The sequence below is a fragment of the Somniosus microcephalus genome, chromosome 5, assembly GCF_052327205.1.
Source record: "Somniosus microcephalus isolate GS21.2 chromosome 5, FLI_Smic_1.0, whole genome shotgun sequence".
NCBI lineage: Eukaryota > Metazoa > Chordata > Chondrichthyes > Squaliformes > Somniosidae > Somniosus > Somniosus microcephalus.
Genome location: NC_140991.1, coordinates 12,686,787 through 12,714,055, shown reverse-complemented (window position 1 = coordinate 12,714,055; position 27,269 = coordinate 12,686,787). Strand labels below are relative to the sequence as shown.

At 50.0% G+C, this 27,269-nt stretch overlaps 1 protein-coding gene across 3 annotated transcripts in view; it reads right to left on the bottom strand.

Moving 5' to 3' along the window:
* LOC147116894 (uncharacterized) overlaps window positions 1-27,269 on the bottom strand; it is a 272,147-nt gene that overhangs the window by 79,124 nt on the left and 165,754 nt on the right. The window lies entirely within an intron of this gene.

The window sequence follows — 27,269 nt, the reverse complement described above, 5'->3', positions numbered from 1 at the left end:
ACTAGAGGTCACGAAATGCCAGGCATTTATAGAGCGCCTTGTGCAGGAAGTCACAGAGGCGAGGGACAGAGAGATGAGGCTACAAGAGGAGAATGCACACCTCACCCAAGAAGCTAGCGAGGGAGAGAGCCATGCGAGAAACGAGATAGAATTCCTAAAGTACCAAATCACTGAGGCCAGGGAAAATGAGATGAGACTGCGGGAAGAGAATGCCAGGTTTGGTGAAGCAGATCATGGCCCCTGTAGGGCAGAGATAGAAAGCCTTAACGTGGCTTTAAAGGTAGCAAGGGGAATGATTGGCGTGATCAGCCCGAAGGCAGGTCAGCTGGATTTTACTGGCAGCCCAAATCAAACCGCCCCAGAGGCAACACCCAGGGAAAGGCTGGCTAGGGAATTAGAGACCCCAAGACCGCAGCCCACAGCTCCGAGTCATGAGGAGCTCTGGCAGCGAGGAGGGGTGGACAATGGGGTGGTAGGAGAACACCAGCAGGTCCCGCTAGGCAGGCGGGGACCAGGGTCAGTGTACCCCCTACAACAACGGAGGTACGGTCCGCCCATGAGGAGTGAGCCTGAGAATAGGAATCCTCAGCCCACAGCAAGTTCGAGTTCACAGGCAAGCACTGTGGCTTGTGTGGGGGGAGGAGCCATTCATGTTCAGAGTAAGCTGTTTAAGCCAGGGAACAGGGAAGGAGCGTTCTGGGACCCCTGTAGAGCAGGTCCAGTAGCAGAAATCCGGGACAAGGGAGGCACACAGGGGATAGTTTTGGCCCCAGACGAAAGGCAGGTCCAAAATTCCCCATTTAAAGCCACCTGGGTGAGGGAACGAGTTTGCTGTCCATGCAAGTTCAAGTTCACCGCCTGTAAAGACAGGCACTGTGGCCTGTTTAAAGGGACCAGCTTCCCAGCCCGCTTCTAGAGTGGTCCCCCCCATGATGTGGGACCCTGGGGGGGCAGGGATAGCAATCCCTCTTGCAGGAGACAAAGGGAGGGAGCTGACACCAGGTTTTAAACATGGGGAGGATTTGCAGCCACCAGCAGTGGGTGGCGAGGGAATAGCTGCCCCCAGCACAGGAGTGGGCAGGGAAAAGGAGGCAAACCCGGAGTACCGGCAGGCTGCCAGGTATCTTATACAGTGCAGGCTGTTGGCACCAGGGGGAGAAGGTTCCCAGCCAGCTGGGACTGTGACCCAAGCTCAGGGTCCGCCAGCCAAAGTTTCCCCCATAGAGACACCCCTCAGGAGGTCTCAGCGGGTGCCCCAGCCTAAGAAGGCATGGTCACCCACTTTACAGTGGAGTAAGGCGGTCTCCCGAACCAGAGAGAAGCCAAAGAACAGGGGTCCCCACTCAACAGCCATAAGCTGCGGGGGACCAGAGACAGGAGGCAGTCCAGCTTCGCTGCAGCCAGCAGCAATCTGCGACAGTGCCAGAGATTAGCCTGGCCGTCCGGGGACGGGCGGCATTTGTATTATAGCTTTGGTGTGAATATAGCTTGCTTTAAGGTGTAAATTGTAAGTTTAGATTTAACTGGTAGTTTAAGTGTGAGTTTAAGTTTACATGTGTGCCAAATGTTTGTATTTTGGTCCGAGGTCAAGGGACCCGACCATGTCTCCACCTAAGGCAGCAGGTCAGTGAGACCTGGCTGCATGTCCTTTTAAGTTTTTGCAGGAGATTGGAAAATGAAGCAGCCATGTTCGCCCAGCCTGAGCTGGGCATCGAATGAAGTTACAGAGACAGAATGTTGGGGATCACCTCGCCACTGGACGAATCCAGGAGACCCCGCAGCGATTTTCGGGAAAAACCGGACAGGGTCCGGAGGAACTTGCCTACTCCTCCTACGGGGAGGAGATGGCCCCAGCTGGGTGGGGCACGGCCCCCAACCCAGCACTATCCTGACCGAAGTTCACTTGCGGGAGACCTCGCTGTTGAGGAGTCACGATGGGGAAGCGCGGGCGCCTTGTGATAGGGACGCGTTCCTTGGGGGTGGGTGGTGATGGCCCGGGAAAGATCGTATAGAGGAGGGGGAGACCCAAGAGTTGCGTGGGTGCGTTCGGGGAAGGGAGGAACTCACCCGGGGGCCCACGGGCAAAGTGAGGGTAAGTGTGGCTGGGAAGGATGAGTGGGTGGCCGGATCAGTGTGGGGCCAGGGAGAGCCGCCACACAGGCACCCATCATTTTCTACAGCCAGTCGAGGGTAGACGGGAGGGGGAAAGACTGGGAGTCGAGATCCCATGCTCCCCGGTCTCGGTCTGTGCTAAGGTATATTTTAAACAGGAGGGGTACCCCGCCTCCACAAAAGGACAAGGGAACGGCTCGGGGCTGGCGGAGCAGACTGGTCTGTAAATCCATTCTGCCTGTTTTAAAGTTTAAGACGATCAAAGGGGGGGTGGAAGGTACTTTTACTGCCCGGGTGGGAGGAGCAACACCCACTCGAATTTTGCGACCCATCATTGGCACATGATGGTCGGGGTTTATTTAAGCATGTTGTTTCAAATGTTTAATGATTTTTTTGTATTTTGTTTCATAGTTCCAAGTCGAGCAGAGGCATTGGACCCTCTCCGTGCTTGGGATCATTTTGATTACATTGTGTAACTAAGATTGCAACATTTTGTAATAAGTTATGATGTAAAAAGTGATTGTAAATTTGGTTTACATTGTATAATTTTACAAGCGTGTAGGGGTATGAGACCCCTTATTGAAAACTGAAGTATCTGTAAGATGCCTACCGTACCATGGTTTTTTTTCTTGAATTTAAGGGGAATAGACGGGACGGGGATCAGTGGCAGATAGCTATTAGGTAAATACAGGGGATGGTTGTTTGTGAGGGGTCAGAAATCATTGCTCATTTCTTCAAGAGGATACTACAAGCAAGCTGGAAGTATCCAAGGGCGGACTGTAAGAATTCGCAATAATTTACAGTTCTGAAGATTAATTTTTTTGATTAAAGAATCCCTGGGCGTTGTGCTTTTAAATTTCTAGGGATAAAAATGGCTGTCATACCACATGGCCGAAGACAAAGGGCAGCTTTCTGTGTCTGGAAGTAAGGTTCAATGGAGCCAATCAAAGGGGTGTCCCCACCCCCCCAGCAGCAGGACAATCGATGCCTGTTTACATAACGTTACCACAGGACAATGCTTCGTTTACAAAGCAATTGAATGCTATTAGCATTTGTTTGTATATCGAGTGGATACATCTAAACTGCAGAAGAGACTTTTGTATCTTGAATGGGAACCGTTTAAGAATTGAATGGGTTTTTAAATCACCCAGCGCTGGACAATAGGGCAGTTGTATTTCCCTTTTGTTTCAGCCCAGGGAGCTCCGGAAGACACATTAACCCAGTCTAACCACTTTGAGTTAGCCAATCACAGCTTTCTCTTGTGTATTGGACCCTTTGGGCGGGGAATTTTGCACACAGCCCTTGCAGGGCAGAACGGCAGGACCTCACCAGGTATAAAGATAGCTGCTGAGAAGCTATCTCTCTCTTTACTTCGCTGGACCACAGGTGAGCAGGGTGTTCTGACTCCTCGGCAAGGCAACCTAGCAGGAGTTTGGGGTGGTGATTTAAGGGAATTGCTAAGATTGTTTAAATAACATTGTAGCCATTGTATCCCTCGTTTTCGCCGTCTGCAACCCCCTGTTATATAGTTTTACTGTAATTACTGTGTTCGTGTGGTATAGTTTATTCTTTTGATTGTAGTTTATTTAGGTAATAAAACTTGATTTTTCTCTCATCCAAACCACTTGTTCCGTTTTAATATCATTAATTATAAGTTCCTCCACTCAGAACTGAAGGAGGGGTAGCGATTCGAAACCGCTGTTTGTAAATTGGTTTAGAGTGCAGCAGCAAAAGCCTGCTGACCAGGTGAATTACCGTAAACCAGGTAAAAGGTTGGAATTGGTCAGAGCTCAGAGGCAAAGGCTGCTGGCCAGGTTAAATTACCATAAAACAGTTAAAAGAAGCCCCCCCTTACAAGGTTACACCTCAACAGAGCCGGGACCAATATTCTCGTGGGGAGGTGTGCTTGTGCTGTTGGGCAGGGATCAAACTAGCTTGGAAGGGAATAAGCACCAGCATATAGGAGTAGAAAAGAGGAATAAGGTGCATAAAAGAGTGAGTGTGTTGGATAGTACTAGAGAAGATAGTACTAGAGGCAGTAATAGTACCATATTAGATAGGAGCAGACTAAGAAAGATAACGAAAAATTCAAAAATGGGTTTAGAATGCATGTACGTAAACACACAAAGTGTGGTGCATAAGGTTGGTGAGCTACAAGCACAATTAGCCGTGTGGCTATCTGACGGAAATAACGGAAACGTGGCTTAAAAATGGTGAGAACTGGGCACTTAATATTCAAGGGTACATGGTGTTCAGAAAAGATAGGGAAGGAAAAAAGGGAGGTGGGGTGGCGGTGCTGATTAAGGAAGACATGGTAGTGTTGGAAAGGGAGGATGTTCTTGAGGGGACAAAGATAGAATCCATTTAGTTAGAGTTGAGGAGCAAAAAGGGTATGATCACGCTATTGGAGGTATTCTATAGGCCTCTAAATAGTGAGAGGCAGGTAGAGAAGCAAATCTGCAAGGATATCGCAGAGATATGCAAGAGCTATAGAGTGGTGATATTGGGGGACTTTAATTACCCAAATATCGATTGGGATAATGCTATGGTAAAGGGAAGGGAGGGGGAGGAATTTCTGAAATGTATTCAGGAGAATTTCCTTGACCAATATGTTATTGGCCCAACTTGGAAGGAGGCATAAAAACAGAAAATGCTGGAAATACTCAGCAGGTCAGGCAGCATCTGTAGAGAGAGAAACAGAGTTCACGTTTCAGGTTGATGACCCTTCGTCAGAACTGGGTCTTTCCAGCATTTTCTGTTTTTATTTCAGATTTCCAGCATCCGCAGTATTTTGCTTTTGTTGCAGGAAGGAGGCATGGCTGGATCTGGTGCTGGGGAATGAGGTGGGCCAGATCGACCAGGTGTCTGTGGGAGAACACTTGGGTACGAGTGATCACTGTATCATAAGATTTAGATTAGCTATGGAGAGGTGCAAGGAACAATCTAGAGTGCAACTTCTAAACTGGAATAGGGCTAACTTCAATGGGATGCGAAAGTATCTAGCCAGGCTAAAATGGAACCAAAGACTGACAGGAAAAACTGTAACGCAACAATGGGTGATCTTTAAGGAGGAGATGTTCCAAGTACACACTAGGTACATTCCAACAAGAGGGAAGGGTAAGGGAACCAAAGCAAGGACTCCTTGGATGAGGAGGGAAATACAGAAGATGATGAAACAAAAAAAGTGGGTGTATGATGCAGACCAAATACAATAAGTTGAGAGGGGAAGTGAAGTTCAAAATAAGATTGGCAAAGAGAGAATATGAGAGTAGAATGGCGGTTAACATAAAAGGGAACCCAAAAATCTTCTACCGGCATGTAAACAGTAAGTGGGTAGAAAGAGGTGGGGTGCGGCCTATTAGAGACAAAGAAGGTGATATATGCTGAGAGGCGCAGGGCAAGGCTAGCATACTCAATGAGTACTTTATATCGGTGTTTACTAAGGAGGTAGAGGTGGACAAAATATCGGTAAAGTGGAAAAGGAAGAAGCAATAGAAGGGGTGAAAAGTGATAGACAGGATGGACTAGAAAGGCTGGGTATCCTTAGAGTAGACAATTTGTCTGGTCCAGATGGCTTGCATCCCAGGTTGCTAAGGGAATTGGGGGAGGAGATAGCGGAAGGGCTTGCCATAATTTTCCAATCTTCCCTAGATGCGGGGGAGGTGCCTGAGGATTGGAAAGTGGCAAATGTGATACCATTGTTCAAGAAAAGATGTAAGGACAATCCTAGTAACTACAGGCCGGTCAGTTTAACATCAGAGGTGGGTAAAGTTTTAGAAACAATAATCAAGGAAAAAATTAACGGGCAGTTGGATAGGTTTAACCTAATTAAGGAGAGCCAACATGGATTTGTAAAAGGCAGATCGTGTTTAACTGATTGAATTAAATTTTTTGATGATGTAACAGGGAGGATTGATGAAGGGAATGCAATGGATGTTGTCTACATGGATTTTAGGAAGGCGTTTGACAAAGTACCACATAGAAGACTGGTTAACAAAATTGAGGCTCATGGAATAGGTGAGTCAGTGGCAGCTTGGATAAGGAATGGCTTTAGGACAGAAAACAGCGAGTTGTGGTAAATGGCTGTTTTTCAGACTGGAGGATGGTAGACAGTGGTGTTCCCCAAGGGTCAGTGCTGGGGCCACTGCTATTTTTGATATATATAAGTGACCTGGATATTGGAATACAGAGTGCAATTTCTAAATTTGCCGATGACACCAAACTTGGGGGTGTGGTAAATAGTGAGGACGATACCAATTGACTGCAACAGGACATAGAAAGGCTAGCAGAATGGCCAGACAAGTGGCAGATGGAATTTAATACAGGGAAGTGTGAAGTGATGCATTTTGGCAGAAGGAACAGGGAGAGGCAATATACACTTAATGGCACAGTTTTAAAGAGCGTGCAGGGACAGAGGGACCTGGGAGTTAATGTGCATAGGTCCCTGAACAGGACATATTGAGAGAGTGGTTAGTAAACCATATGGAATTTTGGGCTTCATAAATAGAGGTATTGAGTAAAAAGGTAGAGAAGTTATGCTGAACCTTTATAAAGCGCTGGTTAGGCCACAACTGGAGTATTACGTCCAGTTCTGGTCACCACACTTTAGAAAGGATGTGAAGGCCCTTGAGGGGGTGCAGAGGAGATTTACCAGAATGGTTCCAGGGATGGGGGATCTTAAGTACAAGGACAGGTTGGAGAAGCTGGATTTGTTTTCATTGGAGCAAACGAGGTTGCGGGGTTATTTGATGGAGGTATACAAGATTATGACAAATTTGGATAGGCTAGACGGGGAAAGGCTGTTCCCACTAGTTGATTGTACAACGACTAGGGGACACAGATTTAAAGTTTTGGGCAAGCAATACAGGGGGGACGTGAGGAAAAACCTTTTTACGCAGCGAGTGGTGAGGACCTGGAATTCACTGCCGATGGAAGTGGCGGAAGCGGAGACACTCGGGGAGAAATTCAGTATCGCCACGTTTGGGGCGTAAGTATAGGCTGGGCGCGAAATTTTGCGCCCAGCGCAGATTATCGCCACCTACTGCTAAATTGGCCTCCTTCGCCCCAGGAGGTGATTGGAGCGCTAAAACAGGCGCTGCACGACTGTCTTAAGGCGCTAAGCCGGAGGAGCGAGGCGCTACCTCCAAGGGTGGGCGCAGCGCAGGTGCTGTCAGTTAGCAATTGCACACAGACATGCTGGTGCCGGTCAGCTCTTAAAGGGGACGGTCGATCTTGAATTACAGCCACACCCTGCGCATCGGAGCCCTGAATCTCGCCTGGACAGACCTGTTGCCACATACTTAAGTCAAGGACCATGGAGAGGGCCAGGGAGCGAGCGCAGCGGTTCAGCGAGGGGGCCTTGGAGGCTCTGGTTGGCGCGGTGGAGCACAGGCGATCTCTCCTGTACCCGGAGAGTGGCAGAAGGCCTCTGCCCAGCGAGTACTGAAAAGCTTGGAGGGAGGTGGCTCACAGAGTGACCTCCAGCAGCATGGTGCCTAGGACCCCTGTGCAATGCAGGAAGAAGTTCAACGACCTCACTCGGGTCGTCAGGGTGAGTACCCTTTTCAGAATCCTCTTCATCCTTGCATCTCGACCTCACTTTATGGCCATAGGGTCCTGAAAGCCCCAATGCCCAGCACTCATCCAACACCTATGGCCCTTTCAGGAAACTCACACGCACATTCAGCACTTTGCACACTGTAAGGGCTATTCGACTATGGGAGGCATTGCAGCCAAGATCAGGGCTGCACACTGTAAGGGCTATTCCACCATGGGAGGCATTGCAGCCAAGATCAGGGCTGCACACTGTAAGGGCTATTCGACCATGGGAGGCACTGCAGCCAAGATCAGGGCTGCACACTGTAAGGGCTATTCGACCATGGGAGGCATTGCAGCCAAGATCAGGGCTGCACACTGTACTCAGACCCCGTCCTTTCTCTTGCAGGGCAAGCTGGCGCATAATAGGAGGCAGCAGCTACGGACCGGGGGAGGCCGGCCTCACCTTCAAGCCCTGACCGATCTGGAGCAGCGAGTCCAACGGATTATGGCAGGCCGGATGCTTGGCCCCGTCGCCACTGGAGATGCCGACCCCGTTATGGACAGCAATGGTAAGGTCATCACCTTTTTGACCTCTCTCCTTCCACTTGTTCCTCACACAAGCATCCTTTGCCACTTTCGAGCCAAATCAGTACATCGCAGCACTCATGCCTCCCTTGCTGCCACCCTGTCTTCACGCTAAAGCCACTCTTGTACCTCCCTGCTTTCAGATGCTGATTCACCAGGTGAGGAGGCGGGCCCTCAAGCTGCTACTGTGAGTGATTCTGAAGGCGACGATGAGGAGGAAGCCGACCATCAGTGCCACCCTCAGCCGAGGCAGCCCATGGCCATAATGGGGACACGTCTTCACTGGAGGGGAGCAGGGGGGTGTGGTCTGAGGAGGGTGAAGCTCCGGGGCCAGCGGGCTGCAGCAATGCGAGGGGGGTAGGGAAGCTCGGGGGCAAGCTTCTCCCCGGAGGGAGAGTATGGCCTCGAGTCCTGAGCGCAGAAGAGGAGCAGCTCCTCGCTGAAATGAGCGCCCAGGCGGAGCACAGGCACACTGAGCTCATGGCTGCAGTGGCAAGGATGCCAGATTCCATTGAGTCACTGGCAAGGAGTGTCCAGGACTTCGGCGCAGCACAGGCAAGGATTGTCCAGGACTTCGGCGCAGCACAGGCGGCTGCCACGCAATTGCTAAGTGCTGCAATGCAGTCAGTGGCTGGTCTCATGCAGACGCAGCTTGAGGCCACACGAGCACTGACTGCTGCCACCCTCGCTGGATCAGGCAGGATTCCCCGGGGCCCTCACCGCGCCACAGCAGGCCAGCAATCTGTGCTCCGGCAGATTGCTCCGCATGCTGCAGTGCTGCCCCGTGGGAGTGTCAGTGTGTCGGCCGAACAGTGAGTTGCTGTCCTCTCTCAGGATGACAGCATTCCTGCTGCCAGCACTGTCACTTCTCCACTGCAGCTGCCACCACCTGTAGGACAGACTGCTGCCACCCAAGCAGAGTTGGAGCAGTCAGCAGCCGGGCCCTCCAGGCCCAGAGCTGGTCCAGGCCGTCCCTCAAGGGCATCTGCAGTCTCAGTTTCTGACACTCAGCAGCCTTCCCCCAGCCTTGCTGCAGCCACTGGGGTCCCATTACGGAGGAGCTGCAGGGTGGGAAGGGGCCAATCTCGCAAGCGAAGCAGATCACCCTCGAAGGGCATAAAGTAGGAGGTGTGGCAAAATGTTGTTAATTGTTTTGTTGAAGGCCGAGGATCGTGGTCATATTTTTGTTACTGTTTTGGTCATTGTCTCCAGGTTGTGAGAGCCAGTTATGTGACTGACTGTTTTTTTGGGGGTTTCTTTCTATTATTTTGTCATGCGGGAAGGGTACACAGTTTGTTAAATAAAGAAGTGTCTTTATTCAGAATGTGCATGTTTGCTCTTTGAGCTAATTGTTGCCTTGACCGGCTTAGGGGTTGCAGCACGGTTCCATTCAGGTTCTTTGAATGGCAGAAGCCATTCCCTCAGAGGGGGCCTAGAAGCGACTTGCTATAAGCCGCTGATGGATGGCCCTTGCACTTTGTGCCTCCCTCCTGTCTTGGTGCTGCTGCTCCTCCTCCTCCTCCTCTGCTGGTGCTCCAATGTCTGGTGGCATTGGCTGAGTCCTGAGGATTGCCAGGTTATGCAGCATGCAGCACACAACAACGAAGTGGGAGACTCGCTCAGGTGAGTACTGAAGGGCTCCACCGGAATGGTCCAGACAGCGGAACCATTGCTTGAGCACGCTGATTGTGTGCTCAACGATGTTCCTGGTAGCTCGATGGCTCTCATTGTATCGTTCTTCAGCAGGGGTGCTGGGCGAACGGAGCGGGGTCATCAGCCAGGTGCACAGAGGATAGCCCTTGTCCCCGAGAAGCCAGCCTCCTGGGTGAGCCGGGGCCTTGAAAAGGTCTACCACAGAAGTCTGGCGTAGGATGAAGGCGTCGTGGCTGCTGCCTGGAAAGTGGGCATTGACAGCGAGTATCAGCTGTCTGTGGTCACAGACCAACTGGACGTTCAACGAATGGAACCCCTTTCGGTTGCGGAAATCCTCGGCATTCTCTTGCGGCGCCCGCAAAGCCACATGCGTGCAGTCAATGGCGCCCTGCACCATGGGGAAGCCCGCTATTCTTGCAAAGCCCATTGCGCGTTCTTGCTGCTTGTCCGGGGTCATGGGGAAGGAGATGTACTGTCGTCTCCTTTTAAAGAGGGTATTCGTGACTTGACGGATGCAGCAATGCACCGCGAACTGGGAGATATTGGCAATGTCCCCAGTAGCGGATTGAAAGGAGCCGGTGGCATAGAAGTTGAGAGCCACTGTTACCTTCACTGCCACCGACAGAGACGTCCTGCTCCTCAGTTGAGGCTGCAGATCTGGCTGAAGCAGGTGGCAGAGCTCAGTGACCACCTCCTTGCTGAATCGCAGCCTCCGAAAACACTGCTCCTCAGACATATTGAGGTATGAGAACTGTTGGCGGAAAACCCTGGGAGCGTAAGGTCTCGTGTGGCGATGCCTGTTGGCCCTCCTCTGTCTGACCATGATTACTGTAGTGATCAATAGCATGTCATTCTATAGTGGACACTAGGTGGAGCCGTATATAGCTGTATGTATAAGACTACACTACCCAGCTAAATATTATATTAAGACTACATTACCCATGAGGCTAGGCTACCCACAAGGCAGCAGTCAAGATGGAAGCCTCTACAAGATGCTGTACAAGTCCACATGTGCTCAATAAAGTAACTAGCAAAAGCTAGCTGTGTTCATAATAAGAATGTCTATTTATTAATGAACATAACATGCTACAAGCAAAGGGTGAAGATTGGAAGCCTGTTGCCTATGCCTCCAGGTCTATGACTGATACTGAGTGTCGATACGCCCAGATTGAAAAGGAATGTCTAGGCTTGGTAGTTGGACTAGAAAAGTTCCATGGCTACATATATGGACTTCCCACCCTCACAGTTGAGACAGACCACAGCCCTCTGGTTGCCATCATTAAAAAAAACCTGAATGAGATGTCTCCAAGGATTCAACGACTCATGATGAAGCTGCAAAGATATGACTTTGAACTGATCTACACACCAGGCAAATACATAGTGTTAGCAGATGCACTATCCCGAGCACCCACAATGAGTCATGTGAGCTCTACTGAAGAAGACGTGGATGTTCATGTGAGTATGGTCACTGCTGCGCTGCCCGTGTCAGACACAAAATCAAAGCAAATAGCAGAAGAAACAGTAAAAGATACAGTATTACAAACAGTAATAGAGAACATTCATCATGGTTGGCCAAAAGGTTCCTGTCCAAAATATTTTCACATAAGGTCAGAATTGAGTGTCGCAAGTGGACTATTACTAAAACAGAACAGAATAGTCATTCCACAGGCTCTACATCAAGACATGCTCAAAAGGATTCATGAGGGACACCTCGGAATTGAAAAATGCAAAAGGAGAGCAAGAGACACTGTTTATTGGCCTGGCATAAATAAGGACATTGAGAACATGATAGGCAAATGTGAGACATGTCAGAAACACCAAAGCAAACAAGCAAAGGAACCAATGATAGTAGCTGACATACCAACAGCAGCATGGCAAAAGGTTGGTATGGACCTTTTTCATTTAAATGGTAAAGACTATCTAATAGTGATTGACTACTATTCTAACTAGCCTGAGATGGCGCTGCTCTCAAGCACCACAGCAAGCAGTGTCATAATGCATGTGAAATCCATCTTCGCCAGACATGGAATTCCCAGGATTGCCGTTAGCGACAATGGTCCGTGTTTCAACTGTAAGGAGTGGCAACAGTTTGCAGCACATTATGACTTTCAGCACATCACATCCAGTCCTTTGTATGCTCAGTCAAATGGTAAGGCAGAGAAAGGTGTTCAAGTTCTCAAGCAGCTACTGAAGAAAGCGACAGAAAGCAAGTCTGATCCTTATCTCGCCCTGCTGAGCTACCGAGCCTCACCTTTAGACTGTGGTTCTTCACCTGCTGAACTACTAATGGGTCACAAGTTGCGCACCACGCTACCCTGCTGTGCAAAAGAACAGCAAAGTGAGGAACTGAGACAGAGACTTCAACTGTTAAAGCTGAAACAGAAATCATACTATGACAAGTCATCCAAAACTCTAAAACCATTGACAAAGGATGATGTTGTCAGGATTGAGGATCCAGATGCATGGAACAGGAAAGCTACAGTTCTTGAGGAAGTAGGACCAAGGTCATACACTGTTAGAACTGAGGAAGGAAAGATTCTCAGGAGGAACCGCCGTTCCCTCCTAAAAGCACAAGAAACTATTCAAGACCAGATTGATGACAATGCCGCAACTGCATCTTGTCATTCACCGCCAGAACAATCTCATGAAGACACATCAGACTTACCCGTGTTGAGAAGATCCACACGTGAAGTAAAAAAGCCTGATAGACTTAATCTTTGAGTATAATGTAAAGCTTTGAAAATGTGTTGACTGTTTTGAAAATGTTTATGTTTATAGAGCACTAACAAAAGTGTTACTGATATTATCTTTATTGTTTTCTTGAAAGTTGATTGATATTGATTTTGTTAAACCTCAAAGAAAGGGGGATGTAGTGATCAATAGCATGTCATTCTATAGTGGACACTAGGTGGAGCCGTAGAGCTGTATATAGCTGTATGTATAAGACTACACTACCCAGCTATATATTATATTAAGACTACATTACCCATGAGGCTAGGCTACCCACAAGGCAGCAGTCAAGATGGAAGCCTCTACAAGATGCTGTACAAGTCCACATGTGCTCAATAAAGTAACTAGCAAAAGCTAGCTGTGTTCATAATAAGAATGTCTATTTATTAATGAACATAACAATTACCACTCTCTCTCTGCGTCTCTGTGCCCTCTCAATGTAATGGAGAAGCATGACGTTCCCATCCATTGCAGCCCCCATAGTATGTGGTCACTCAAAGTTATGCCGGTGAAAAAGCAAAGCAACTACAAAGTTCTGGTCAAAAGCCAAAAGTACCTCAGCGAGCGCTGACTCAATGCAGAAATCTCTCTCCCTTTGTCTCTCTGCAAATCTCTCTCTCTCTCTCAGAAGGAGTGGTCCAAAAATGGCTACCACAAAGAAGCCAGGAAGAGCCCCCTTTAAATAGCGCCGCCCCAGCCCCACAGCGACTGGGAACCATTCCAGTCAACCTGTCGTTGGGAGCGACAGGCGGAAAGGAGGGGGGCGCCACTGAATTTCCGGTCCGGGGCGCCCCAAGGGCGTTGCACTCTGAAATGACGTCAGGATCTGCGTGCGCAGCTGAGCGGGCGTTGCGGTTTAGCGCCGCCGCTAAATGTCCGCTCAATTTTGCGAGAGGCGCAGGTATCGCTGCGCCCGGGCGCTAGCTGGTTCCCGCCCCACTTATCGCCCTCTTAAGGCGCTAACGGGTGACGCAACCAACTGAATTTCTCTCCCTCAATGTTTTCAAGGGGAGACTGGACAGGCACTTGAGGGAAATAAACTTGCAGGGCTACGAGGATAGAGTGGGGAATGGGACTGACTGGATTGCTCAACAGAGAGCTGGCACGGACTCGATGGGCCGAATGGCCTCCTTCTGTGCCATTATGACTCTATGGGGGAGAAATTCGGTATCGCCCCATTTGGGGTGCAATTATCAGCCGGACGCAAAGTTTAGCACCTGGCGTTAATTATCGCCTCCGACTGCAAACTTGGCTTCTATCGCCCCTGGAGTGATTGGAGCGCTAAATCAGGTGCTACACACCTCTCTTAAGGCGCTAACGCCGAGGAGCGAGGCGCTACCTCAGAGCGCTAGCGAAACTCACGTGATGTCAGTCAGCAATGGAACACAGACACACTGGCGCCGGCCAGTTCTTAAAGGGGAGGGTCGATCTTGGTCTCCATCCACACCCTGCTCATTGCAGCCTTGAATCTCGGCCTGGAGAGACCTGTACATCAAATCTGTTGGAAAGAACAATGGAGAGTCCCGGGCAAAGAGCTCAGAGTGCAGCCCCCATACACTATTCTAAATTGATGCAAGGAAGATCAAATCAAAAAGAACCTGCAAAGTGCTGCTCAGTACCGACAACTCCTCAACACAGCGTGGTGCAAAGGTTTCGCCGACAAAAAAAGGCAGGAACCTTATGCCTTTAAATAGTGCTCCCCCAGTCCCTTCCCGACTGCAAAACACTCCCTTCAACCTGTCATTGCTAGTGGCAGGCGGTAAGACAGGGGGCGCCACTCAATATCCGGTCTGGGGCGCTACCAGGGCGTTGCACGCTCGACTGACGTCACGATCTGCGGCACAGGAGATCGTGGTGGTAGTGATAAGTGCCGCCGCAAAATGTCGTCAATTCCGTGAGCGGCACAAACATCGCCGCGCATGGGCGCTAGTTGTTTGCGCCCCATTAGCGCACTGTTAAGGCGCTAACGGGAAGCTCAAACCAACCGAATTTTTCCCCCCATGACTCTTACCACTCCATACAGAGATACTCGCCCCTCTAACCACCCTATACAGAGGCATTCTCCCCTCTAACCCCGCCATACAGATATACTCTCCTCCCTAATAGAGGCACTCTCCCCTCTAACCCATCCCATACTGAGATACTTGACCCATCTAACTCACCATACAGAGATACTCTCCCCCCTCTAAATCCTGTGAATTCAGAGGTCAACACCCTAGCTTTGATCAGATCACTAATTGTCGACCAATAATCGATCCTGGGATCTTTTAGTTTCCATAATTTGACATTAGTAAGATGAAGCAGGAAAAGAGCGTGTATGACAGATGTCAGGTTGAGAATACAAATCAGAATCAGGATGAATATAGAAAGTTCAGAGGGGAAGTGAAAAAGGAAATAAGAGGGGCAAAGAGAGAGTATGAGTATAGATTGGCAGCTAACATAAAAGGTAATTCAAAAGTCTTCTACAGGCATATAAATAATAAACGGGTAGTAAGAGGAGGGGTGAGGCCGATTCGGCACCAAAAAGGAGACCTACGCATGGAGGCAGAAGGTAAGGTTGAGGTACTAAATGAGTACTTTGCATCTCTCTTCAGCAGGGAAGAAGATGCTGCCGAAGTCATAGTGAAAGAGGAGGTAGTGGAGATGCTGGATGAGATAAAAATTGTTAAAGAGGAGTTACTAGAAAGGCTGTCTGTACTTAAAGTTGATAAGTTACCAGGACCGGATGGGATGTATCCTAGGATGCTGAAGGAGGTTAAGGAGGAAATCGCGGAGGTACTGGCCATAATCTTCCAATCCTCCTTAGATACGCGGGTGGTGCCAGCGGACTGAAGAATTGCAAATGTTACATCCTTGTTCAAAAAAGGGTGTAAGGATAAACCCAGCAACTACAGGCCAGTCAGTTTAACCTCGGTAGTGGGGAAGCTTTTAGAAACGATAATCAGGGACAAAATTAACAGTCACTTGGACAGGTGTGGATTAATTAAGGAAAGCCAGCAGATTTGTTAAAGGTAAATCATGTTTAACAAACTCGATTGAGTTTTTTGATGAGGTAACAGAGAGAGTTGATGAGGGCAATGCGGTTGACGTGGTGCCTATGGATTAAGTACCACATAATAGGCTTGCCAGCAAAGTTGAAACCCATGAAATAAAAGGGACTGTGGCAGCATGGATACGAAATTGGCTAAGTGACAGGAAACAGAGAGCAGTGGTGAACAGTTGTTCCTCGGACTGGAGAAAGGTACACAGTATTGTTCCCCAGGGGTCGGTACTAGGACCACTGCTTTTCTTGATATATATTATTGACTTGGACTTGGGAGTACAGGGCACAATTTCAAAATTTGCAGATGACACAAAACTTGGAAGTATAGTGAACAGTGAGGAGGAGAGTGAGACTTCAGGAAGACATAGACAGGCTGGTGGAATGGGCGGACACGTGGCAGATGAAATTTAATGCAGAAAAGTGCGAAGTGTTGCATTTTCGTAGGAAGAACGAGGAGAGGCAATATAAACTAAAGGGTACAATCCTAAAGGGGGTGCATGAACAAAGAGACCTGGGGGTATGTGTGCACAAATCTTTGAAGGTGGCAGGTTGAGAAAGTGGTTAAAAAAGCATAATGGATATATATATGCCTCATAAATAGAGGCAGAGAGTACAAAAGCAAGGAAGTTATGATGAAATAACAACAGAAAATGCTGGAAAAACTCAGCAGGTCAGGCAACATCCGTGGACAGAAATTTGAGTTGACGTTTCGGGTCGAACCCTTCTTCAAAACTGGAAAGAAAAGATAGATCGGAGGCAGGGCTGCGATCGGACAAAAGAATAAAAGAAACAAAAGAAGTAAAAAAGAGACAATAAAAGGTGTTAGAAGCTAGACGAGATGGTAATAGGCTGAGATTGGGTGTAAAGTGTACTGGCAGGGCAAGGGATAGCTGCCAGGTGTGAGAGCGAAACAAAAGGAAAGGGCGGGGGGGGAAAGGAGTGGAAAAATTACAAGAAAAAATGAAATAGGGGCCGAGGTTATGATCTGAAATTGTTGAACTCGATATTGAGTCCGGACGGCTGCAGACTGCCTAATCGGAAGATGAGGTGCTGTTCCTCGAGTTTACGTTGAGCTTCCGTGGAACAATACAAGAGGCCAAGGACGGTGAGGTCCGAGTGGGAATGGAGCGTTGAATTAAAATGACAGGCGACTGGAAGCTCGGGATCACCCTTACGGACTGAACGGAGGTGCTCCGCAAAGCGGTCACCCAATCTGCGTTTGGTCTCCCCAATGTAGAGGAGACCGCATCGTGAGCAGCGAATACAGTATACTAGATTGCGAGAAGTACAAGTAAATCGCTGTTTCACCTGGAAGGGGTGTTTGGGGCCCTGGACAGTGGGAAGGGGTGAGGTATAGGGCCAGGTGTTACATCTCCTCCGCTTGCACGGGACGGTGCCAGGCGAAGGGGAAGGGCTGTTTGGGGTGATAGAGGAGTGGACTAGGGTGTCTCGGAGGGAGCGGTCCCTGCGGAATGCTGAAAGGGGAGGGGAGGGGAAGATACGTTTGGTGGTGGGATCACTTTGGAGGTAGCGGAAATGCCGGAGGATGATCCGTTGAATGTGGAGGCTGGTGGGGTGAAAGGTGAGGACAAGGGGAACCCTATCGTGGTTCCGGGAGGGAGGGGCAGGGGTGAGGGCAAAAGCGCGGGAGATAGAACTGACACGGTCGAGGGCAGTGTCAATCACGGTAGAGGGGAATCCTCGTTTGCGGAAAAAGGAAGACATGTCTGAAGCACTGGTGTGGAAGGTGGCATCGTCGGAGCAGATACGGCGGAGACAGAGAAACTGGGAGAATGGAATAGAGTCCTTACAGGAAGTGGGGTGGGAGGAAATGTAGTCCAGGTAGCTGTGGGAGTCAGTGGGCTTGTAGTGAATATTGGTCGATAACCTATCCCCAGAGATGGAGACGGAGAAGTCGAGGAAGGGAAGGGAAGAGTCAGAGATGGACCATGTGAAGGTGAGGGAAGGGTGGAAATTGGAGGCAAAGTGAATGAAATTGTCAAGTTCGGGACGAGAGCAGGAAACGGCACCGATACAGTCATCAATGTATCGGAAAAAGAGGTGAGGGAGGGGACCCGAGTAGGACTGGAACAAAGATTGTTCCACATAGCCCACGAAAAGGCAGGCATAGCTAGGACCCATGCGGGTACCCATGGCAACACCTTTGATTTGGAGGAAATGAGTGGAGTTAAAGGAGAAGTTGTTCAATGTGAGAACAAGTTCAGCCAGGCGGAGGAGGGTGGTGGTGGATGGGGACTGGTCGGGCCTCTGTTCAAGGAAGAAGCGGAGCGCCCTCAGGCCTTCCGGGTGGGGGATGGAGGTGGAGAGGGATTGTACGTCCATGGTGAAAAGGAAGCGGTTGGGGCCAGGAAACTGGAAACTGTTAAAGTGACGGAGGGCGTCCGAAGAGTCGCGGATGTAGGTGGGAAGAGACTGGACAAGGGGAGAAAAGATAGAGTCAAGATAGGAAGAGATAAGTTCCGTGGGGCAAGAACAGGCTGAAACGATGGGTCTACCAGGGCAGTCCTGTTTGTGGATCTTGGGAAGGAGGTAGAAGCGGGCTGTGCGGGGTTGGGGAACTATGAGGTTGGTGGCAGCGGGGGGGGAAGATCTCCAGAGGAGATGAGGTCAGTGACAGTCTTGGAAACGGTGGTTTGATGTTCGGTAGTGGGGTCATGGTCCAGGTGGAGGTAGGAGGAGGTGTCGGAGAGTTGGCGTTCAGCTTCCGCTAGGTAGAGGTCAGTGCGCCAAACAACAACAGCACCACCCTTGTCAGCGGGTTTAATGACAATGTCAGGGTTGGATCTAAGAGAATGGAGTGCTGCAAGTTCAGAGGGAGGTAGGTTGGAGTGAGTGAGGGGAGCAGAGAAATGGAGACGGCCGATGTCACGGCGGCAGTTAGCGATGAAAAGGTCTAGAGAGGGTAAGAGGCCAGGGGTAGGGGTTCAGGTAGAACGGGAATTCTGCAAGCGGATGAACCTTTATAAAACACTGGTTTGGCCTCAACTGAAGTATTGTGTCTAATTCTGGGCACCACACTTTAGGAAAGATGTGAAGGCCTTAGAGAGGGTGCAGAAAAGATTTACAAGAATGATTCCAGGGATAAGAACATAAGAACGTAAGAAATAGGAGCAGGAATAGACCACTTGGCCCCTCAAGCCTGCTCCGCCATTCAATAAGATCATGGCTGATCTTGGGCTCAAAGCCACTTCCCAGCCCGCTCCCCATAACTCTTCACTCCCTTATCTTGCAAAAATTTGTCTATCTCCACCTTAAATGTATTGAATGACCCAGCCTCCATAGCTCTCTGGGGCAGAGAATTCCACAGATTTACGACCCTCTGAGAGAAGAAATTCCTCCTCATCTCAGTTCTAAAAGGGAGACCCTTTATTCTGAAACTGTGCCCCCGAGTTCTAGATTTCCCCACGAGGGGAAACATCCTCTCTGCATCTGCCTTGTTGCGCCCCCTCAGTATCTTATGTTTCAATAAGATCACCTCATTCTTCTAAATTCCAATGAGTATAAGCCCAGCCTGCTCAACCTTTCCTCATAAGTCAACCTCCTCATCTCAGGAATTAACCTAGTGAATCGTCTCTGAACTGCCTCCAATGCAAGTATATCCTTCCTTAAATAAGGAGACCAAAACTGTACACAGTACTCAAGGTGTGGTCTCACCAACACCTTGTACAGTTGTAACAGGACTCCCCTGCTTTTATACTCCAACCCCCTTGAAATAAAGGCCAATATTCCATTTGCCTTTTTGATTACTTGCTGTACCTGCATGCTAACTTTTTGTGTTTCATGCACAAGGACCACCAGGTCCCTCTGAACTGTATCATTTTGTAATCTCTCTCCATTTAAATAATAGTTTGCTTTTTTATTTTTCCTGCCAAAGTGGATAGCCTCGCACTTTCCCACATTATACTCCATCTGCCAAATGTTTGCCCACTCACTTAGCCTGTCTATATCCCTTTGCAGATTCTTTGAGTCCTCTGCACAACTTGCTTTCCCACCCATCTTTGTATCATCTGCAAACTTGGCTATGTAACATTTGGTCCCTTCATCCAAGTCATTAATGTAGATTGTAAATAGTTGAGGCCCCAGCACTGATCCCTGTGGCACCCCACTAGTTACCGTTTGCCAACCGGAAAATGACCCATTTAATCCAACTCTGCTTTCTGTTAGTTAGCCAATTCTCTATCCATGCTAATATATTGCCCCCAGCTCTGTGAGCTCTTATCTTATGCAGTAACCTTTTATGTGGCACCTTATCGAATGCCTTCTAAAAATCCAAATACACCACATCCACTGGCTCACTTTTGTCCACCCTGCTCGTTACATCCTCAAAGAACTCTAGCAAATTTGTTAAACATGATTTCCCTTTCATAAAACCATGCTGACTCTGCTTGACTGCATTATGATTTTCCAAGTGCACTGCTACTGCTTCCTTAATGAAGGACTCCAGCATTTTCCCAATGACAGATGTTAGGCTAATTGGTCTATAGTTTCCTGCTTTCTGTCTCCCTCCTTTCTTAAATAGGGGGTTACATTAGCGGTTTTCCAATCCGCTGGGACGTCTCCAGAGTCAAGGGAATTTTGGTATATTGCAACCAATGCATCCACTATCTCTGCAGCCACTTCTTTTAAGACCCTGGGATGCAGGCCATCTGGTCCAGGGGACTTGTCGTCTTTTAGTCCCATTATTTTACCAAGTACATAGAAACATAGAAGATAGGAGCAGGAGTAGGCCATTCGGCCCCTCGAGCCTGCTCCGCCATTCAATGAGATCATGGCTGATCATCCAAATTCAGTACCCTGTCCCTGCCTTCTCCCCATATCCCTTGATCCCTTTAGCCTTAAGAAATATATCCAACTCTTTCTTGAATATACTTAATGAACTGGCCTCCACCGCCCTCTGTGGCAGAGAATTCCACAGGTTCACCACTCTCTGGGTGAAGAAATTCCTCCTCATTTCAGTCCTAAATGGCTTACCCCTTATCCTTAGACTATGACCCCTGGTTCTGGACTCCCCGGCCATAGGAAACATCCTTCCTGCATCTAGTCTGTCCAGGCCTGACAGAATTTTATAGGTTTCGATGAGATCCCCTCTCAATCTTCTAAACTCCAGTGAGTATAAGCCCAATCGACACAATCTCTCCTCATACGTCATTCCTGCCATCCCAGGTATCAGCCTGGTGAATCTTCGCTGAACTCCTTCCATGGCAAGAACGTCCTTCCTCAGGTAAGGCGACCAAAACTGCACACAATACTCAAGGTGCGGTCTCACCAAGGCCCTGTACAACTCCAGCAAGACATCCTTGTTCTTGTACTCGAACCCTCTTGCTACGAAGGCCAACATACCATTTGCCTTCTTAACCGCCTGCTGCACCTGCATGCTTACCTTCAACGACTGGTGCACAAGAACACCCAGGTCTCTTTGCACTTCCCCTTCTCCCAATCTATTGCCATTCAAATAATAATCTGCCTTCCTGTTTTTGCCACCAAAGTGGATAACCTCACATTTATCCACATTATAGTGCATTTGCCATGTTTCTGCCCAATCACCCAACCTGTCCAAATCGTACTGGAGTTTCACGACATCCTCCTCACAGCATACCCTCCCACCCAGCTTTGTGTCGTCTGCAAATTTGGAGATATTACATCCAATTCCCTCGTCCAGATCATTAATATATATTGTGAACAGCTGGGGTCCTAGGACCGATCCTTGCGGTACCCCACTAGTCACTGCCTGCCACTCGGAAAATGACCCGTTTATTCCAACTCTTTGCTTTCTGTCCGCCAACCAGTTCTCTATCCAAGTCAATACCTTGCCCCCAATCCCATGTGCCTTAATTTTGCACGCTAATCTCTTATGCGGGACCTTATCAAAAGCCTTCTGAAAGTCCAAATACACCACATCCACTGGTTCTCCCTTATCTATTTTACTAGTTACATCCTCAAAAAATTCCAGTAGATTAGTCAAGCATGATTTACCTTTTGTAAATCCATGTTGACTTTATCCGATCCAGTCACTGCTTTCCAAGTGCTCTGCTATTACATCTTTTATAATGGACTCTAGCATTTTCCCCACTACCGATGTCAAGCTTACCAGTCTATAATTCCCCGCCTTTTCTCTACCACCTTTTTTGAATAGTGGGGTAACATTAGCTACCCGCCAATCCATGGGTACCGTTCCAGAGTCTAACGAGTTCTGGAAGATGACCAGCAATGCATCTACTATTTCTAGGGCCACTTCCTTAAGTACCCTGGGATGTAGATTATCAGGCCCTGGGGATTTATCGGCCTTCAGTCCCATCAATTTTCCTAACACCATTTCCCTACAAATACTGATTTCTTTCAGTTCTACCCTTTCATCAGACCCTATGTTCCCCGGCATCTCTGGGAGGTTATTTGTGTCCTCCTTTGTGAAGACAGAACCAAAATATGTATTTAGTTGGTCTGCCATTTCTTTGTTCCCCATTATAAATTCCCCTGATTCTGACTGTAAGGGACCTACGCTTGACTTCACCAATCTTTTTCTCTTCACATATCTATAAAAGCTTTTACAGTCAGTTTTTATGTTCCCTGCTGGCTTACTCTCATATTCTATTTTCCCTTTCTTAATTAATCCCTTTGTCCTCCTTTGTTGAATCCTAAACTGCTCCCAATCCTCAGGATTATTGCTTTTTCTGGCCAATTTATATGCCCTCTCCTTGGACCTTATGCTATCCCTAATTTCCCTTGTTAGCCACGGTTGGGTCACCTTTTTTGTTTTATTTTTATGCCAAACTGGGATGAACAAATTCTGTAGTTCATCCATTCGGTCTTTGAATGTTTGCCATTGCCTAGCCACCGTCAACCCTTTGAGTGCAATTCCCCAATCAATCCTACCCAACTCGCTCCTCAGGCCATCGTAGTTTCCTTTATTTAAATTGAGGACCCTAGTCTCCGAGTCAACTACTTCATTCTCCATCTTAATGAAGAATTCGATCATATTATGATCGCTCCGACCCAAGGGGCCTCGTACAACAAGATTGCTAATTAATCCTTTCTCGTTACATAATACCCAGTCTAAGATGGCCTGATCTCTGGTTGGATTGGTCGAGGAAACCATCCCGTAAACACTCCAGGAATTCCTCCTCCACAGTATTGTTACTAATTTGGTTGGCCCAATCTATATGTAGATTAAAGTCACCCATGATGACTGCCGTGCCCTTATTGCACGCTTCTTTAATTTCCCTTTTAATGCCATCCCCAACCTCCGCCTTGCTGTTTGGAGGTCTATAAACCACTCCCACTAACGTTTTTTTCCCCTTAGTATTTCTCAATTCTACCCATACAGATTCCACCTCATCAGAGCTAATATCCTTCATTACAATTGTGTTAATCCCTTCTTTAACCAGTAATGCTACCCCACCTCCCTTTCCTTTTTGCCTATCTTTCCTGAATATCGAATACCCCTGGATGTTGAGTTCCCAGTCCTGGCCTTCCTTGAGCCACGTTTCCGTAATCCCAACCAAATCGTATTTGTTTACTTCTATTTGCGCAGCCAATTCATCCACCTTATTACAAATGCTCCTCGCATTAAGACACAAGGGCCTAGAAATTCATTGACGCCACTTTTGGGGCGCTAAAGTGGGGCGTCCGCTAAAGTTTGCGGCCGCCGCCAAATCTATGCCACTTCTCCGATATTCATTAGCTTCGCCCTACTAGTTCGGGCGAGCGCTAAAACTGCTGCTGGACGCCTCTCTTTGGGCGCTAAGCCGGAGGTGGTGATCGATCGCGCCGAGGCCGGGCGCAGCGCAGGTGCGGCCATCTCGTGATTGACAGCAGACACCCTGGCGCCGGCCAGCTCTTAAGGGGGAAGGGTCGACTGTGTCTGCTGCCACGCCCTGCATAGTGGAGCCCTCCAGCTAGGCCTGAACACTGCTGCTGGACCCAAATAGCGCCTGAAGGCATGGAGAAGGCCCGTGAACGTGTGCAGCGCTTCTCAGAGCGTGATCTGAGTGTGCTGCTTGCTGCTATGGAGAAGAGGCGCCATGTTTTGTACCCGGACAATGGCAAGAAGGCGACGGTCCGCGTCTACAGGAGAGCCTGGAGGCATGTCGCCAGCAAGCTGTCAGCCAACAGCGACGTCCCCAGGACCGGTGCCCAATGCCACAAAAAGTTAAATGACCTCACACGCATTGTCAGGGTGAGTACCCTTTCCAATGACCTCCTCATCCTTGCATGTGCACCTCACATTATGGGCAAAGGGACCTGAAAGCTCTAATGGCCAGCCTTCATCCAGCAGCTATGGGACAGGCATGAGCATCAATTGCACATTCTGCACTTAACACACTGGCCAAGCTATTCCACCATGGGAGGCATTGCACACCAGATCATGGCGACACACTGGCCAGGCTATTCCACCATGGGAGGCATTGCACACCAGATCATGGCGACATACTGGCCAGGCTATTCCACCATGGGAGGCAGTGCACACCAGATCATGGCGACACACTGGCCAGGCTATTCCACCATGGGAGGCAGTGCACACCAGATCATGGCGACACACTGGCCAGGCTATTCCACCATGGGAGGCAGTGCACACCAGATCATGGCGACACACTGGCCAGGCTATTCCACCATGGGAGGCAGTGCACACAAGATCACGGCGACACACTGTACTTACAGGCCGTCCTTTCTCTTGCAGGCCAAGCTGGCGAATAATCGCAAGAGCCGCACTGCGACCGGGGGAGGCCGACCCCATATCCAGCCACTCACCGACCTGCAACATCGCGTGGAGCGCCTCATGGGTGGCCGGGTGATTGGGCCCGTTGCATGTGGAGATGCCGACCCTGTTCTGGGCAGCAATGGTAAGGACATCACCTTTTGCACCTCTCTCGTCCCACTTGCGCATCAGATCTACATCCTTTGCCACTGTCCGACCAATGCGCTGAATGCCACCACTCATGCATCCCGCACTGACGCCCTCTCCTCACTCTAAAGCTACTCTTGTGCCTTCCTGCTTTCAGATGGTCAAGAGGAGGTCCCTCAACTTGCCAGTGACAGACCCACCGAGGAGGAGCAGGAGGAGGAGCAAGAGGAAGGCGGCCCATCAGGGGAACCCTCAGCCGCGGCCACCCAGGCCAATGTAGGGGACACGTCTTCCCTGGAGGGCAGCGTGGCGGAAGTGTCGAAGGGGAGGGGAGCTCCTGGGACCTGCGTGCTGCAGAAAGGCGGGAGGGGGGTGGAAGCTCGGCGGCCTTCTCCCCAGAGGGGGGATGCGTCGGAGGGGAGTCCAATTGCTGGGCCCAGCGGCCTCCAGCAACGCAGGAAGGGTCGGCCAGCTCGGCGGCCTTCTCCCCAGAGGGAGAGTCCGGACTCCAGTCAGGAGATGCTCTTCGCCGAGGAGATGGAATGCCTCGAAGACTTGTCCGCGGACTCGGAGCGCCGGCACACGGAGCTCATGGCGGCAGTGGCACGGTTGCCTGAGTCCATCGATTCCCTCTCTCGGAGTGTGGCCGAGTTCGGGCCCTCAGAGGCCACCAGTCGGGCGGAATACCGGGCAGATCTGTCAGCGACTGGCCAGGTGATCAGTGGTGCCGTCCAGTCACTGGCTGCTCTGATGCGGTCAGTGAACAGGTCAACACGGGCACTCACTGCTGCCACACTCGCTGTGTCAGCCAGGCATCGCCAGGGCACCCGGCGCGCTGCAGCAGCACAGCGGTCTGTCCCTCGGCAGATTGGTGCGCATGCTGCAGTGCTGGCCCGGGCGAGTGCCAGTGTCTCAGACGACCAGCGAGCGCCTGCCATCCGCCAGCTTGCCGCCATTCCTCCAGCTGCCACTGCCACTCCCCCAGTGGAGCTGCCAGGAGCTGCTGCAGCGACTGATGCTGGCCAGCCACAGCTGCAGCAATCAACAGCCGCCCGCTCGACGGCCAGACCTCGACTAGGCCGACCCCCAAGGGCATCTGCCGTCACGACATGTGCCCCTCAGGAGCCTGCCCCCAGCCTTGCAGCAGCCAATGGCCTTACTTTGAGGCGGAGCAGCAGGGCGGGCAGGGGCCACCCAAAGATGGCCAAGGCATCGCCCTAGCGGGCCAAATAGTCGAATGTGTGGCCATTTGTGTTTGTTTCTTGAGGCCGAGAATTGGATGTTTGTTTTTTGACGGCCGATGATGTGATGTTTGTTTTGGACGAAGGCCGAGAATGACGGCCATTTTAGTTGCCCTATTTTGTTAATCCTCTCCAGGTTGTGGGAGCGAGTAATGTGTTTGAGTGTTTTTTGGGGGTTTCGTCTGTTTTTGGTTTTCATGTGGGAAGGGCCCAGAGTTTGTACAATAAAGCTTTTTATTTATTCACATTGTCCATGTTTGATCTTTGAAGTGTTTGTTGCCTTAACCGGCTGAGGGCTTGCGGAGCGGTTGCAATCATGTTCTATCATTGGCACAAGCCATTCCCTGACAGGGGGCCTAGAAGTGACGTTCAATAAGCCGCCGACGGGCGGCCCTTGGACCTTGTGCGTCCCTCCTGGGCTGGTACTCCTCGTCCTCGTCGTCCTCATGCTCCTCCTGCTCCTCCTCCTGAGGTGGTGGTCCAACGTGAGGTGGCAGTGCCTGAGTCCTGCGGATAGCCAGGTTGTGCAGCATGCAGCAAACGACGACGAATTGGGAGACTCGATCCTGCGAATACTGGAGGGCTCCCCCGGAGCGATCGAGACAGCGGAACCGTTGCTTGAGCACGCCGATTGTTTGTTCTATGAGGTTCCTCGTCGCTTGATGGCTCTCGTTGTATGCCTCTTCAGCAGGGGTCGTGGGCGCGCGGAGCGGGGTCATGAGCCAGGTACACAAAGGATAGCCTTTGTCCCCGATAAGCCATCCTCTTGGGGGAGGCTGTGCCTGGAACATGTCAGCCACAGTTGTCTGTCGCAGGATAAAGGCATCGTGGCTGCTGCCTGGAAAGCGGGCATTGACAGCTAGGATGCGCTGCCTGTGGTCACACACCAGCTGTACATTGAGGGAATGGTAGCCCTTCCGGTTGCGGTACTCCTCGGCATGCTCAAGAGGTGCCCGCAAAGCCACATGCGTGCAGTCAATGGCGCCCTGCACCATGGGGAAGCCCGCTATTCTTGCAAACCCCACTGCACGCTGCTGCTGCTTGTCCAGGGTCATGGGGAAGGAGATGAATTGATGTCTCCTTCTGAAAAGGGCTTCGGTCACCTGGCGGATGCAGCAATGCACGGCGAACTGGGAGATGTTAGCGATGTCCCCAGTAGCGGATTGGAAGGAGCCGGAGGCATAGAAGTTGAGAGCCACCGTCACCTTCACTGCCACCGACAGAGACGTCCTGCGCATCAGCTGTGGCTGCAGATCTCTCTGAAGCAGCCGGCAGGTGTCTGCAACCACCTCCCTTCGGAATCGCAGCCTCCTAACACACATCGCGGCAGACATGGTCAGATAGGAGGTCTGCTGGCGGTATACCCTGCGTGGGTAAGGCCTCAGTTGGCGACGCCTGTTGCCCCCTCTGCGTCTAGCCAGGGCTGCCACTCTCTCACGGCGTCTGTAAGCCCTCCTGGCATAAGGCTGAAATTCAGCGTTGCCACCCAATGCAGCCCCCATTATAT